The sequence below is a fragment of the Nicotiana tabacum genome, chromosome 11 (assembly GCF_000715075.1).
Source record: "Nicotiana tabacum cultivar K326 chromosome 11, ASM71507v2, whole genome shotgun sequence".
In the NCBI taxonomy this organism is placed as follows: Eukaryota; Viridiplantae; Streptophyta; class Magnoliopsida; order Solanales; family Solanaceae; genus Nicotiana; species Nicotiana tabacum.
The window spans coordinates 162,482,669-162,498,125 of NC_134090.1; the positions used below are offsets into that span (position 1 = coordinate 162,482,669).

General features: G+C 33.2%; 1 pseudogene; it reads left to right on the plus strand.

The window, feature by feature from the left end:
* Nucleotides 1–1,481: 1,481 nt before the first annotated feature.
* Nucleotides 1,482–15,457, plus strand: part of LOC142166107 (uncharacterized) — a 38,787-nt pseudogene continuing 24,811 nt past the window's right edge.

The window sequence follows — 15,457 nt, forward strand, 5'->3', positions numbered from 1 at the left end:
GGCTAGTAGTAATAATAAATAGTATTTGCTTTTTCACCATGGTGTTCCGTACTTGTTTTGGAGCTTCTACTAATTTGAATTGCAAGTAATAATTGAAATAATATTTGAAGATTATTTCAAAAGACTATTTATTTATTGAATTGGCCTATTATTTAGCTTCAAACTTGAAATATAGCCTTTGCGATTTTAAGAACATGTTTTAGAAATTTTTTGCAACTTTTCACGCACAAACCTTGAACTTTATTTTTTTATGTCCAGACATAATTTGGACTTACAATTCAATTTTAACTCCAAATACTATTTTTATCAAATCACAAGTAAATCATGTCCAAATGCCTAGTATTTGCCTGTTTCATCAAGCTTTTGGGAAATCAAAAGTATCTTTTTCCAAGCTTTTGAAAAGTCAAAAGTGCTTTTTTAAAAAAAAAAAAAAAATATTTTAGAGAGTTTAAGTGTTTGGCCAAGCTCTTGATGGGAAAAAAACTTTTGGATAGCAGCAGAAATTGAAAAAATAGCTTTTCTTGAAAAGCATATTTTGAACTTTGATCAAGAATTAATTGCCGCTCTAAAATTAGCAAAAATATTTTTTAAATTAATTAATCAAACACAAATTACTACTCTCAAAAAGCACATTTTTGAAAAGCATTTACGCAAAAAGAAAATTTGGTCAACATATTATAATGCAGCAGCTATTCAATATAGAGTCATAGAGAACATACTTTATCTAACACATAAGCCATAGGTTCATTAAAAAATAATGCATACAGCCACACAAATAAGTCGAAGAGCACACGAACATGCGTATAAATAGATGTCAAGAAATTAAAAAGGACCCAAAAAAAAAAAAAAAAATTAGCTAGCATAATTTTCTCGTTGTAGTTGCGTATACAAGTAATTACAAGCCTTGGAATAAGGAAAACTTTAGGGGTCATTTGTTTAGAGGGGATAGAAAATATTTTAATATACTAGTCTTAAGGTACGCGCGTTGCGTTTGTATCCCATACTATATATATATGCAAAAAATCTATTCATAAGGATAAAGTAACTCCCGACATAACATTACAAATATTATCGTTCACTACAGATGATTATACATCTCTCGGATGCTTAAACATCTCCTAGTTATTTGAACTAAACAACCTGATGTTGTTTAAACAATTTTCAATTGCTTTTTGACGGACTGCAAAATTTTCTCCTTCTAATTTGATTTTTTTTTACCGTTCTTCACAACCAATTTATTATTATTATTATTAGGGAAGAAGAAACACGGAGGATTTAGGGAAGGAGAAGAGAACCAAACAAATATTTTGAAAATTTATACTCAAAAATAAATAAAAGAACCTTTCTTGTCTTTATTCCAAGTAGGCGGGTAAAAGCCGTCAATAACCGCCAAATGAGTAAACGGCTGTAACTGAATTCATTAAATCCCGCCAAAATCCCTTCTCTTTACACTTCACTCTCTTCTCTGTTTCTCTGCAACAATGGCTTCTCCTCCGAACTCCAAAATTGACAAACTCCTTCCTGTAAAATCAGATATTCTTCCAAAAAGAAACGACAAGCTCCGCCCTGTAATGGCTAATGATGATAACAAGTCCCGGAAGAAAGCCAGAGCTCCTCGAAATTTCGCAAAAGACGATCTTCGAATGCAAGCCAGAGACATTCTTGGCTCTCCAAATCATGACGCCATAGAAACACTCATTTCTAAATTAGCATCACCTACTGAAACAGTTTTATCAGAAGCCGAAAACTTGTACTATTTCTTAATGCGTGAATACCCAAATGCATTGTCTTTGAAAATTTCAAAGGTTTTACTTCACTCTCTGACTCGCCCTAAAATCAAATCCGAATCTGCATCTCTTCTTCAGAATCTGCTCGATTCGCCTAGTCATTACGAGAGTGTGTGGAATTCCATCTCCCCCATGATCAAAACCGATCTTAAAAATTGCGTTTCTTGAAATTCTTAGACATGAAAATTCCAGTAGAATTTGTAAGCCAATCTGGAAGACAGTATCTGCGGTATTCAACTGTATTATTACCAAGAAACAAGGCGAGTGGCCGGGTATGTTCAGTTGCTTTTACGAGCGTTTACATTCGGGTCCATGGTTCGTTCAAGATTTCGCCCTTATGTTCTTTTTGAAGTTGCCAATGAATCTACGTAAACAATTGGAACCTTATGTTAACTATCTCTATTTAGACTTCTTGGATAAACTTAATTCTTGTAATGGAATGAGAAAAGTTTTAGCCTTGGCTGCTTCAATTCATCTTGTTGGACAAATCTAGTGATTATTATTTTCTGTTAAATGGTCTACTAATGCCAATGGTAAAAGGGGTCTTGAGTTTTCTCATTAATGATAACGAGGAGAAGTATGCGCAGGAAAGTCTAAGGAAATTAGTCGAGTTAGTATGGGTTGAACCAAGATTTTTCGAGTCACATTTGGATGAAGTGTTTGATACTATGGTTACCATTGCTGAGAATAATCAATTCGGAGAAGATACAAGATATCCTGCTGTAGAAATGATGAGTGTTTTTTGATGATAACGTGATAAAACGGGTACATAAAAAGATCCTAAGAAGGCTGTTTTCTGTGTTGGTTGGCATGATTTCGCGTATTGAGGATGAACCAATGGGTGATGTAGACTATGTGAATGGTTTATGTTTGGGAACTTCGCGGAATTATCTTCTTGGAGTAACTTTTATGTATAGGATTTCAATGATCAAATTCGTATGCCTGTTTTACTCAAGGTAATACCAACGTATATGGCTGCACCAGAATGGCAGAAACGATATGCAGCAGTTACAGTCATTGGTGTCATTGCAAAAGGATGCGCGAAGGTATATGCTCCTCTCCTGGATATGTGCTGTTTGATCAGAAAATTGATTGCTAAAAATGGTCACTTCTACAAGTTGATTGCTAAGCATATACACATATACATTTCATGCAGAACATGTATATGATAGGATAGTTGGTTTGGAGAACGAATGTTTATTTATTTTTTCCCCCCAAAAGTTCTTGTTATGTCAATGGAAATTACAGAAATTTTTCATGCTTTATATCGTTAAGAGTGTTTGAACCTCTGAATTGGCTCATGGATCAATTGGTTAGAAGTTGCAAGACCTTTTCTTTATAAGTTGTGACTCCATTTTTACCTAAAGAACCGTTGGTATGCTTTTATTACTCTCAGGCGATGAGGGATCATCTTTCTGAAGTGATGAATATGGTCTTGAAATCAATGCTAGATTCTTCTCCCCATCTTCGTCTTGCTGCTATTGGAACAATTAAAGCTATGAGTTTAGAACTGTCTCCAGATCTGCAAGATAAACACGGTCACAGGCTTATTGCTTCGCTATATTTGGCGCTTGCAGATGACCACTATCCCCACAGAGAGGTGAGGAAGACTAATCTGTGCTAATAGCCAAATTCAAATATTTAATGGTTTTTCCTTGTCAGTATCATTTTGACATGAAATCAACTACGACAGAGTTTTGTTCGTTTACTTTAAGTCGTAATTCTGATGATATGCTGCTATGACCATCCTCCTTATTATGAACTCTCTTATTGTTTTCTGACAAAAAATCATTTTTTGTAGGCTGATGCTGCTTCGGCAATGAATTACCTTTGTGAGGGCTGCAAGTCATGCATTTTAGAACCTTACTTGGACAAAATTGTGAGCAAATTACTTGCCCTCATCCAGGTACACAGTTTATAGCAAATTACGCTCCTATATTTTACTTTAGACAGTTTATAATGTGTTGGACTATGAATTTAATGAATGAAAAGTACTGTTCCATTACACTGATAACTTTGAATTAGATCAGCTTAAAGGTTTCTAGGAAAAAGATATACCATTTTGTGCTAATTTGAAGGTGTTTAGATTTGAATTGGCATTTCCTTTAGCTTAAACATGTTGTTTGCTTTTGTTTAACTTCCCGTTAGAGTCCAAGTCCTGTGCTGCAAGCCGAGGCCTTAAATACTCTAGCATCAGTGGCAAGATCTGATGGATTATTATATGCAACGGAAGCAATCCCAGTATCAAAATCACATGTAATTTAGACAACTAGCATAAACGGGATTTTACGGGTTACCTCTTGAAGCGTAAACATATCTCTTCTACCATGTGAGCCTTCAGTTCCATAACTTCTCAATGGAATCTCCATCACCTGCACAATCGTGATCCTCGAACGTTCCACGGTCTTCTACTGTGTTACCCAAATAATACCCGAAAATAGCAATTTCGTGTGGGCGAAATTTCTAGGAAAACTTGGCTGAAAATTTCAGCCACCATCTACTCATCCGTCTAGGTGGAAAACCTTATGTATTTATAGCACAAGTTTTAAGGGTTAAGACCCTTTTCCAAAACCTGTTAGGTTTTCTTTTCCACCAGAAAAAGGATTCCTTTATTTCCTTTTATTTATGCACAGTAGGGACCACAGAATTTAATTAACAAGGCTTCCAATTATGGAATTAATTTGTAATTTTCGAAATTAATATACACCATAATTAATTACGAATTATTCCACTAAAAATTCGTAATTACACTCTTTATTCAATTTCGAAATTCATCCATTAAATCTTATTTAACTCCTCATGTTAAAATTCAGATACGAATCAATTAAATTAAATTACTGACGATTTAATTTATTGATTATTTCCTTTAGACTTTCGCTTAACTTATTTCATGTGTCGGATACAAAATCCACCGGTCGGGTTTACACATGCAAACTTATAAGCTTTCATAAAGGTATATCATCAATCTCTAAACCGAGACATGGATTCCATCAACTAACTATTACTTCGCCAATGTATATTATTATTATCCAATTTACCAGGCATATTGACTCACGAAAGAATCTCGCCTTTTAATAAATCAAAACAATAATAATATACACAACTAATAATAATTATATCAAGATTAAGAGTATAAGTACATTTGATGGCTAGAGAGTTTATTTTATTAAGTCAGTATAAAATACTTATCTCTACCTGGTCCGTTCAATACATAAAAAATGTACTAGCACAAGAAGTTGGAATTAAACCATTCCCATAATCAAGATTAATTATATTTAATCTTGTGCTACAATCATTCCTGATGGTTTGTCCAATTCCATCATTAGATTGTGAACTCAAACTTTATACTTATAAGAACTGATGATTTAATCTTCCGTGTATAAGCTAAACTCTATACACTAAATCATCTACTATATAAGCAAAGGACACAGACTATTATATGATCTATTTAAAACTTTATTAAAATTAAATAAACAATTATTTCATAATAAATACTTTATCTAAACCAAACTCATGGTTAATAGTATATATCTCAACAATCTCCCACTTAGACTTTTAACCATGATAATTATTAGAATATACTATATCCAAATGCATGGTTAATAGTATATGCCCCAACAATCTCCCACTTAGACTCATAACCATGCATCTACAACTTTCTCAGACATTCTTTTACATGACTATTAAAAGTCTTCACCAAATAAGGTTTTGTTAAAGAATCTTGCCAAGTTATATCTGATGCAATATTTGTCCAGTAGTACTTTGTCGTAATTATCTAGTTTGGTATTAAACTCTTCAGAGATCCTGTTACCGAAACTATCCCAAGAATGAACACCGAACTATAATTTTCTTTAGCTTTCTCCCACTAAGACGAAGTACCACTAATATTACCTTCATTACCTCACGACATTGAAATATTAGTGACTTCTTACTATAGTGTTCAATGTTCAAATATCGCTCCCGCTCGATAAAGGCATATTATGTCTATTAACGTTCTCCCACTACTTAAATGCAATGGAACGTCAATTCTGACGTGTGGGTTTTGATGTTCTTGAACATCTAGTTATTTCTTTGCCCAGTTTCTGTAAAAATAGTTTACTTCTAGGAACATGTTTTATTAAATAATCCTTATCTAGAAAAATGCATTTGTTTTAACAATTGCCTTATTTTCTTTAGGACAATAAAATAAAGCTTCATTCGTTTTCTTGGATATTCGATAAACATGCACCTATCCATCCTTAGTTCCAACTTACATATCTGCTTTCCCTTTCAGCACATATGCGGGATAATCCTATATCTGAACATGCCACAGACCAAGCTTACATTCAGCCCACAGTTCTATAGATGTCCCAGGTACTAGCTTAGAAGGAACTAAATTCAGAATGTAATTTGAAGTTTCCAGGAAATATTCCAAAAATAAATAAGGCAAATCTGAATAACACGTCATTAGTCTATCCATATCCAAAAGAGACTTATTTCTTCTTTCTACTACACGACTCTATTATGGAGTTTACGGTGTAGTCAATTGAGATGTAATCCCTATTCTGATATGTAACTAAAAAACTCTTTAGAGAGATGCTCGCCACTACAATCAAATTGTAGTAACTTAATATATTTCTTTGGTGCTTCTCTATTTCAAGTCTTAAAAACCTTGAATTACTTAATTCATTAAGACTTACAGTGCATCAAATAAATATATTAATATTTTGAGTAATCATTTATGAACGTCATAAAATACTCAAAATCTATCTCTTACGAGTATGTTCATTTAACCATACAAATCAGAAAGGATTCATTCTAGCGTATCACTAGTTTTATTTTCTTTTAAAGGGAAACATCTTTTAGTCAAATTTCCTTCCAAACAGGATCCACAAGATGGTAGTGCCTCTAGTTTCAATGAACCTTAAGGTCCATACTTGACCAACTTGAAATCCTATCCAGATTAATATGACTTAGATAAAAGTGCACAGATAAGTTTTACTCAATTTTGAAGAACATATTCTCTTATGAGGTAGACTAATATTGTTCTGTTCAGGAGAGACATCAATATATAATAACAAGGTCATGCATTCATGTACCACAAGAGATAAAGTGTTTATTAAGCTCAATAACTCAAGAGTTATTCGAAAAATAAAACAAATATTCATCTCTTATTTTGCCCAGAAACCGGAATTAAATTCCTTCTAACAAAAGTACATATATTGCATCCTTAAAATTAATGTCTTATCACTAAAAGAAAATTTTAACAAGTAATACGACAAATTGCATAAAATCATTGTGGAGTTGAGATAAAAATATTAAATAGATCATAATAAGTCAAAACACTGAATAGTAAAATTCATACTGCATTCAATATTTATATACATACATGCATCTGGAATAATAAATTTTGATGGGAAAAGAATTATTCATGCAAAGTATATTATATAATGCAAGAATTATACAATCCAAAAATAAATAGAACCAACTCAGATGGAGAGCATACTATTATTTTCAGTCAATTGTATATAACTTTTTAATACAAAAATTTTAAAACACACTACACATATATGTCATGCATCTTGAATAGCAATTTCGATGGGAAAGAACTACTCATGCAACATACATATGCAATGCCAGATTATTCACTCCAATAATTAAAACAGACCCAACTCAGATGGAGAGTATACTGTTAATTTAAGTCAAGTGAACATCATTTTTAATAGCTCTAGTTTCATTGATCCAACATGTATACTCAGATGGAGAGTAAGTACACGATATCAATTACTAGTATTTCACCTAGTGAGCTTACAATAAATTTATCCGATATGGAGGAAGACCTAAAGTCAACGCATAAATTTATTACTCACTTGAAATTAATAGTGGAAGACCATAGAAATATATTTCTATCACCACTTAATCATGATTGTATTGTAGCTACAAAATTGATTCAACCCTTTAAGCTCAGATGAAGAGTTAATACTGGTTATCAATAACTAGTAACTATAGCCAGTGAGTTCATAATAAATTTATCCAATATGGAGGAAGACCTAATGTCAACGCATAAATTTATTATCTCACTATAAATAAAAAAAATGAAGACCATAGGGGTTTATTCTCATCACCACTTTATCACAACCACGAACTTTTCTCTGAGGATTAAGTTTCATATTAAAAAAATGCTCAATACCCATTTAAACAGTCTTAAAATACTAAAATTAATATTTCACACTGTATAGTGGTGATTATTGTTGACTGGACTATTTCTGATAAATCTACCAAATTTCATATCAATCAAAAATTGCGACCAAATTTGAAAATTATCATTTTAAGCATTTTTTTAAGAATTTAAAATATGACTTACATTTTTTTTTATCATATACCAATTCATATCAAATCAACATGTGTTATCATGTTCCAGATTAGACATATAAAATGATAGAAAGAATGACTTTTCGTATGTAAATCACATTTTAATCCGTCAAACCTCCAAAAAACTCACCTAAACGATCCCAAATCGTCAAAATACGATGTGATTTACTGCATAGCAGTAAGTTGTTCTTAAATGATCGTTTCCAATGATCCTACCGAATTTCAGGTCATTCGGAGATCGTGAAATTCATGATCGCCAAAAACTAGACCAAATTCGAATAATTTTTTTTTTGGCGTAGTCAGGATTAAATCCATGTGACTTGCATTCTTGATATATATCATATCAAGTTAAATCATCATGTTTCAGATTTAACACAAATATAGCCGATATATAAAGAATAATTTTTCATATTTATAACAAATTCAATTTAATAAACTGCTTGAAAACTCATCTAAACGACCTCAAAATGCCAAAAAAAACAACACGATTCACTGCATAGCAAGGAGTTTTTTTCACTAGATCGTTTTCGATGAACTCACCAAGTTTCAGGTTAATCGGAGTCCGTCAAATTCATGACCACTAGCCTGTAATCAAACTCGGAGAATAACCGTTTTAAGTAGTTTCATGAATTAAATAAATATGAGATTGATTTCCATTCTCCTTATAATTACACTATGAGCTGAAGGCATATATTATTTTCTTCCTATTTCTAGGATATATAATATCTCCTTTTGCAATAAATTATCCTTTTATTAAATACATAAGAACCTGAAATATTATATTTTCTCCCGTTCAGTGAAAACCCCAATATCTCTTCTCATGGGTGGAGTTAGTTTCACTAGTACCCAAAGATAAATACTCTTTTTCTAGTTATGAACCTCCACCATTAATGTAGATTTCTCAAGGATAATTTTCACATGGTATATTAAACATATTTCAATGACTCAAATAAATAGACCATTTTGTGGATCCTACTTATTAATCATAATGCTCAATCCATGAATAGATATAATTTCACATGTACAAATTTACTAAGAATTTTTCATGAGTTCAAATAAACAAACCACTTCAGTGGTAACTATTTATTACTCATAAAATTCTCAATTTACAAGTGAATATATATTTAGCTCATAAAATTATTTTATGGTAGACCATAGCTTAAAAGTCATACCAACATTATAAAACTCATACAACATACCGTCATATTTCACTTAATTAGAACCTCCAATCAGAGAACAAAATTCTTCATCGAAAATCCAAACTAGTAATCACGTAGGGCATGAAAATATAAACTTAAATTTGAGAAATTTTTTATGCACAAACATGCCAAACGCTCCAATCATTAGTCATCCAGGATATCAAATAGAGAATTTTACTTTCTTACAAAATAATTATATCATTACACAATATGAATTATACCTTGTAAGACCTAGTCAATAAAATCTTACACCTCTATTATTGAATTTAATACAACAACACGTTTATTTGCTAATAGTCAATGTGTAAACCTATTATATGACTAGTATTTAATCATGGGGACCATGGGGAGTCATCCCCAACACCATTGAATTAAAAAAGAATTAAAATTATTAAGAAATAATTTCCAGAAAATAGAAAAACGTCCAAAACACAGTCTAAACGACCTCAAAACGCCGAAAAATACCATGATTCATTGCTAAAGCAGTGAGTTTTTCTCACCACGGCGTTTCCGATGGACCCACCAAATTTCAGCTCAATCGGAGTCCGTCAAGTTCGCCGACCTCCGAAAATTCCGGCTATTCGGTCAAAAACAGGTTTTGCGTTTTTCTAGGGTTTACCCCAAAAAATTCAGATAATCTCAATCAAATATCAATAAGAAAACATATATCTCATGATTATAAGAATAATCCATAAATTATGCACAGTTAATTCACAAAGCAGCAGTGCAGTTTTTCAGAAAACCACATATATATATGTAATTCAAAAAATGCACATAAACATCATATTCTTGTTTCATGAAAAACTTAGTTATCTAATTAGATGTGAGTGAGCTCTGATACCAATTGATGGATTATTATATGCAGCGGAAGCAATCCCAGTATTAAAATCACATGTAATTTAGACAACTAGCATAAACGGAATTTTACGGGTTACCTCTTGAAGCGTAAACATATCTCTTCTATCATGTGAGCCTTCAGTTTCATAACTTCTCAATGGAATCTCCATCACCCGCACAATCGTGATCCTCGAACGTTCCACGGTCTTCTACTGTGTTACCCAAATAATACCCGAAAATAGCAATTTCGTGTGGGCGAAATTTCTAGGAAAACTTGGCTGAAAATTTCAGCCACCATCTACTCATCCGTCTAGGTGGAAAACCTTATGTATTTATAGCACAAGTTTTAAGGGTTAAGACCCTTTTCCAAAACCTGTTAGGTTTTCTTTTCCACCCGAAAAAGGATTCCTTTATTTCCTATTATTTAGGCACAGTAGGGACCACAGAATTTAATTAACAAGGCTTCCAATTATGGAATTAATTTGTAATTTTCGAAATTAATATCCACCATAATTAATTACGAATTATTCCACTAAAAATTCGTAATTACACTCCTTATTCAATTTCGAAATTCATCAATTAAATCTTATTTAACTCCCCATGTTAAGATTCAGATACGAATCAATTAAATTAAATTACTGACGATTTAATTTATTGATTATTTCCTTTAGACTTTCACTTAACTTATTTCATGTGTCGGATACAAAATCCACCGGTCGGGTTTACACATGCAAACTTATAAGCTTTCATAAAGGTATATCATCAATCTCTAAACCGAGACATGGATTCCATCAACTAACTATTACTTCGCCAATGTATATTATTATTATCCAATTTACCAGGCATATTGACCCACGAAAGAATCTCGCCTTTTAATAAATCAAAACAATAATAATATACACAACTAATAATAATTATATCAAGATTAAGAGTATAAGTACATTTAATGGCTAGAGAGTTTATTTTATTAAGTCAGTATAAAATACTTATCTCTACCTGGTCCGTTCAATACATACAAAATGTACTAGCACAAGAAGTTGGAATTAAACCATTCCCATAATCAAGATTAATTATATTTAATCTTGTGCTACAATCATTCCTGATGGTTTGTCCAATTCCATCATTAGATTGTGAACTCAAACTTTATACTTATAAGAACTGATGATTTAATCTTCCGTGTATAAGCTAAACTCTATACACTAAATCATCTACTATATAAGCAAAGGACACAGACTATTATATGATTTATTTAAAATTTTATTAAAACTAAATAAACAATTATTTCATAATAAATACTTTATCTAAACCAAACTCATGGTTAATAGTATATATCCCAACAATCTCCCACTTAGACTTTTAACCATGATAATTATTAGAATATACTATATCCAAATGCATGGTTAATAGTATATGCCCCAACAAGATCATCAAAGGTCCATCTTGATAGAAACTCTGACTTAGTTTCTCCTTAGTGATTTCGATTTTATGGTGGTGTCTGACAAGCTTTTGGACAGGATCTCTTCGCTAAATGCTATGATCTGGTCATCACTTACCTAAAGAAATTTCTAGCTGATGCTATGATTTGGCCATCGGTTGCAAGACAATGTTGTTGAGTGCATTTGGACAGTTGCAATGGTTGTTGGGAAGGATATATTTAAGAAAGATGCTGCAGAGGTGATTTTTCTCTGTTACTGCTTTTACAAGCACTCAAATCTGTTGTATTTAAGGTCTATCGACGTAATTTTATTGAGAACTTTCATGTATGTAAGGTCATGGCCCTTCTCTTGTCTGTGCGATGGTATCTATCAGAGGATGATCATAGTTTGAAAGTCACCCTTCTACGAGTATGTATGATCCAAACCATTTGAAGAAAATGAAAAATGTACATAATTTTCTTGTACTTAAGTGTGGAAGGCATGGGCGGAGCTCCTTAGTTGTCTCGGATCTGGTTTTTATCCATATGTGAAAGATCTTATGCCTAATTTGCTCCAGTCTGCTAGACTTGGCTTTAGAGATGAAGAATATTCAATAAAGTTTTAATCAAATAATGCTATGATTAAAATATGTGCAGCACAACGCACGTGAAATACTCGACCACTCAACAACAAATCTTTTTTATTAAGTTTCTCATCCAGTAAAGTTTTAATCATAGCATTATTTGTGCTACAATTATCAACTGTGATAGTCGATAGTTTTTGTTCAAGATTCCAATCAAACAAACAATTAACCAAAGCACCACACAAAACATCTTTATCATGTGGAGCAGGGACATAAGCAAATCTCAAAATATGACTTTGAAGCCTCCATGAATCATCAATGAAATGACCAGTAATAGCCATGAACCCTTTTTTGTTACTATTGGAAGTCCACATATCGATTGTTGTTGCAATTCTACTCGAGACTTTTTCCAACAACATAGAAGTTTGCAATTTCAAATTGTCAAAGATTTTTATTATGTCATTCTTGATTGTATTTCTGGAAACCATCTTAAACATAGGTTGAAGACTCGCAATAAAGTTCCTAAATCCCACATGATCAACTGTAGAGAGTGGATACTCGTGTAAAATAATGGCATGTGCAAGTTTTTTTACGTGAAACATCTTGATCAAAATAACCACCCCCGGTATCGCCCTCATTTTGTGCATTTCTTGGCCTATTAGGACACTTAAGCATGTGATCTAACATAGATTTTGCCCCACAATCCCTAGCATTTTTATACCGGCGATCGCAATACTTACAAGCACCATATGAAACACCCTTAACCTTCACCGGCTCTGTCACATCTCCTTTTTGCGCGCCCGGCCCCGAAGGGTTAAATGCGCGGGTGGAGTTTTTCCAATTTAAGTGACAATATTCGAAATGAGATTATTTATTTAATTCGGAGTCGCCACTTGGGAAAGGTTTGGCTTTTGGTGTCCCAAGTCACCGGTTTATCTTGAATCCCAAATCGAGGAAATTTTAGACTTTTCCAAATGAAGTCTGCGAACCAGAAATTCTAAGTAAGGAATTCTGTTGACCCGAGGGAAGGTGTTAGGCACCCTCGAATCCCGTGGTTCTAGCACGGTCGCTTAAATTGTTATAATGGCTAAATATCTGATTTAAATACATGTTATGACTTCCGTGCTTTTATTAAGTTTAAACCGCTTTTATCATTGTCACTTATTTTTTATAGAATTGCAACGTCGTGAAAATGCATCTCGAACCACGTCACAATCAATGCACCCGTGATCGTCGACACATTTGGACTTCGTTGAGATTTGGATTTGGGTCACATCAATGTGCACCCGAATTTAAGAATATGATTTAATTAAGCCGCGCCTAAAGAGTCTAACGCGTTATTATTTGTAGAAGGCCATGAAATTTATTAAATGGCCTATCCTGAATTCTAAATAATTATCATGGTTATTTATTGAGGGCCCCGCAATTTTGCATCTTTATTTGGCGAGGCTCATCTCTATTTTAGAAAGGATGTCCTAAAGTGGCTACATTTCTAATGCATTTGTCTCTAAAACTAGAAGAAAAGGTACATGCTAATTTAACTATATGCTTTTGCCTAATCCGGATTCTTACCAATTCCTGATTAATTATTTACAAAGTAGAGAAAACACTACTCTTCAATGGAAAATTGCTTTAGTTTGACAGAGGAAATCCGCTTATTCTAATGAACTACGACACTTAATCCGAACAAACATCTTTAGGTCAAAATTAGATTAACTTGCTTAAACAGGGTTAATAGAATTCCTTATTGAAGAATACTACCGATAAAAAACTAATCCTGTAAAGGCCTAAAAAAATCGAAAACCGGGCAGTTCAAAACCACATTATTTTAATAGTCATTTGCCCTTACTTATTCAATACATGCTGAAGGAGTGAATTTAATTTTTAACAATCACATTAAATAATTTCACATTCCAAGAGTTCCATTTACATTCTGTATGCCACTAAACGAATCGAACACCACAGTTCAAATCAACAAGTACAAGCTTAATAATGTATTCTCTATCAGCTATAAACTACAATTTACATAAACTTAACAACATTTATGAAAAGGCAGTCAGTAAACGGGTGATTATAACTCCTTCAAATCTTTCTATTCATGCTTTTTCAATGTTACATTCAGCTACACCAATGTGAGACTTGAGATGTGTACCTGGAAACAAACTGAAAATGCCAAAGAGAAGAGGAAGAAGATAGGGAAATCAGCAACAGCAGGAAGCAGAATAGCAGTAGCAGCAGGACAGAAATGCAGCAGCAATAGTGAGCAAAATAGCAGCAGCAAGAACAGGCTCGAGTGCAGAAATGCAACTATGGCCGATAGAAAAAACAGTAGCCAAATGACAGCAACACCCAGTAGAGTAGAATCAGAACTCCAGACAGACCAAACCAGTAGTAAACCAATGAAAAACACTCGACTAGTAGACACAACTGGAACTTCAAAGAATCAGAATTGATTTGGACAAGTTGAACAACTGAAACCCAAATAATAATAAGAGGAAACAGTTTCTGGTTGTTGATTGTACACCTTCTATCTCTTAACCTCTCTCTATCTGTGTTTTCCTAAAATCAGTTCTATCTTTTCTCTTCTATCCTCACGGTGTATGTCCTCTCCTTAATACCAGGTGGTATCCTTTTCTCTTTTGCTCTCTTCTCTGTGTGTGTGTTTTTCTTTTTTAGCTCTCAAGGTCCAGTTTGTATATCTCTCTTTTCTAACCTCTAACTCTCTGGGTCTCTTTTTTTCTCAGATCTCCTCCTGTTCTGTATGTCTATATCCCCCTTTATAAGCCTCAAAATATCTCTTTTAACAGCCTGTTTTTCAGAATATCACAGTACCCCTCCCATGTGCCTTTAACCTTTTCAGGTTCCAATTAGTTGTTTAAGTATTAACAAAGCCCATGATATTCCCTGGCAGACTCTCCTTAAGTAATGTTTATTATTTTTGAGGTTAAAGTAGAGTATGGGCAGCAGAATGTAGCTGACAGCATATGCTGTCAAATTATTTAAAACTTAACAAAGACCTTTATGCAGGCCACAGGTCATGCACAAAGCACATGAGGTGCACCAATGCACATGCTGTGCACAAGTGCACATGCCCTCCAATTCAGCATTTAAACCAAGCATCCTTTTTACATTACTGATCCAAATCAACAGCTATAAGTAAACAAAACTGGTTCTTAATTGATTCAACAAATGCTTAGCAGAAGTAAGTCGATTTGTTATTGTTCGGACAGTTGAAACTAATTGACGACACATGTCGACTCGACTATATTAGCATTAACATACACA